This window comes from Octopus bimaculoides, chromosome 28 (assembly GCF_001194135.2).
Source record: "Octopus bimaculoides isolate UCB-OBI-ISO-001 chromosome 28, ASM119413v2, whole genome shotgun sequence".
NCBI lineage: Eukaryota > Metazoa > Mollusca > Cephalopoda > Octopoda > Octopodidae > Octopus > Octopus bimaculoides.
Genome location: NC_069008.1, coordinates 8210206 through 8212953, shown reverse-complemented (window position 1 = coordinate 8212953; position 2748 = coordinate 8210206).

Sequence of the window (2748 nt, the reverse complement as noted above, 5' to 3'; positions counted from 1 at the left end):
ACAAACACACCAGCATCAGTCGTCAAGCGATGGCTGGGAGACAAACACAGTTACACACACACACACATACAAATGCATATATATAAATACAGCAGGGTTCTTTCAGTTTCCATCTACCAAATCCACTCACAAGGCTTTGGTTGGTCTGAGGCAGAAGACGCTTGCCCAAGGTGCCATGCAGTGGGACTGAACCCAGAACCATGTGGTTGGGAAGCAAACTTCTTACCACAGAACCATGCCTGTGCCTATATATTTACGTGTCTCTGTTTGTTCCCCTATCACCACTTGTCAACAGGTGTTGGTGTGTTTATGCCCCTGTAAGTAAGCAGTTTGGCAAAAGAGACTAATAGAATAAGTACTAGACTTACAAAGAATAAGTCTTTGACTAAAACTCTAAGGTGGTGCTCCAGCATGGCCACAGTCAAATGACTGAAACATGTAAAAGAATAAAAGAATTAGGTCAGCCTCATATGAGCAGGTCTATAATCCTATCTACAGTAGACACAAGACATGAAATTTTTTTAGGGGAGGGTCTTGTTAATCACATCGACCCCCAAAAGGATGAAAGGCAAAATGAACCTCAGTGGAATTTGAACTTAGAGACAGACGAAATGCTGTTAAGCATTTTGCCAAGCATGCTAATGATTCTGCCAGCTTACCACCAGCATTCCAATATGATTATTCCAAGTCTTTTATAAGTAAGTCAAGGACTACATTGACCAATGTGTCCTTCCCGACTCTCAGACAGTCATGTGACGTGAGGGGGATTTGGCAGCTGTTTCTTACAATTGCAGGATAGGTGAAGAGTTTCCATGATTTGACAATAAAACCCTGACCACTGATATGACTCTATGGTTAAGGAATTCACTACCAAGGCTGGTTTTAAGCCAATTGGAGAGATTTGTTCAAATTGGGCCTTGTGCACATACTTGAGCAGAAAATGTTTTGATGAAATAAAACCCTTTGACAGCCAGAAATACATGTTTATAGAAGGCCTCTTCACAAACACAGGGTGACTTGCCTGATGACCATAGCTTCTGCTGCTTGTTGTTGCTTACTGAGTATGAGGAAGAAAGAGAGAGAGAGAGAGTGATTGCTGTAAGGTGACAGAGAGTATGAGAATTCTCCTTAAGGAGGGAGAACTATTTCAGGGTTTGTATCTTATCTTTTTCTTTGTGTGTGTGAGTGTGTGTGTGTGTGTGTGTGTGTTGTTTTTCCTTGTCTTGAGAGGTCTTTTCTTATTAGTAAAAGAGTATAGGGTGTTTGGCAGAGACACATGGCCTAGTGGTTAGAGCAGCGGAGTCATAGTCAAGGGATTGCAGGTTCGAATCTCAGACCAGGCGATGTATGTGTTTATGAGCGAAACACCTAAGCTCCACGTGGTTCCGGTAGAAGGTAAATGTGAACTTCTGTTGACTCTTTCATCACAACTTTCTCTTACTTTTTCCTCCTGCATGTAGCAGCTCACCTGTGATGGACCAGTGTCCCATCCAGGTGGGGAACTTATACACCAATGAAACCAGGAAACCAGCCCTTATGAGCCAGCCATGGCTCAAGAAGGAACAAGCAACAACAAATAGGGTGTTTCTATTTTTCCATAAAATCCATTAGACATTCCTATAGTTGTAGATAGTGCTATTTCACCCTTATCCTAGACTCTTCAGTATAACACAACTTGAGAACTTGAAATTGTATCATTTGAAAGGTTTAAAAATTCAATACAATTTTCTTATCTTGACTTGTAATAAAACATTAACACTTTTTTATGAGCTTTCAATTATGGCTAATGGTGGGGGTCTTAAGCCCTTAACATTTTTTGGCTAGGTTTGGCAAACTACACAAATCATAAAACACCAATCTTTAGCTATTGTAGAATAGAGGGCCCCACTAACAATTCTCTAAATGGGTCCTGCACTTCCTAGCACCAGCCCAGTTCATTACTAAATTGATTTGGTTTCAAGCCTAATGTGAGGCACTTTGGATGCCTTTATCAGAATCTTCTCTCTTGCAAGCATTTAAGTCAGATCCTGGGGTCAGACAATTATTTCCTACCTTCCTGCCTTTAGGGTTGGAAGCCCTGAAAGAGGATCATGGATGGATACTGCTTTCCTGCATCTAAGTCAGCTGTGGTAAAACTATTTATGTCGGTAAACTACATTGAAGTTAATTAACATCTGAAAGAGTTGTGTTTCAAAAACAGTTTATTACTCCCAAACCTATTTTCGCATAAAATATAAATATTCATGAAAAGTAACAAGTGTAAAAAAAAAATCTTTGGATTTTTGTTTTAAATGCAATTGTAATGGTAGCTGTCCCCCTTCCTCGCCCTAGTTTGACCAACTGGTGTTGGTTTGTTTATGCCCCCATAACTTAGTGGTCTGGCTAAAAGAGACTGCTAATATAAATACCAGGCTTAAAAATTAGCCCTGGGATCAATTTGTTTGACCAAACTCTTCAAGGTGGTGCTCCAGCATGGCCGCAGTCTAATGACTGAAACAAGTAAATGAAAAAAATAAAAGAATATATATATATATTCTTTTATTTGTTTCAGTCATCAGACTGCAGCCATGCTGGAGCAGCACCTTGAAGGGTTTTTAGTCAAATGAATTGGCCCTCAGGGTTTATTTATTTTTCAACTTGGTACTTATTCTATTGGTCTCTTTTGCCAAACTGCTAAGTTACAGGGACATAAACACACCAACACCAATTGTCAAAGACACAAAGGCACTCATGCACACACACACACAC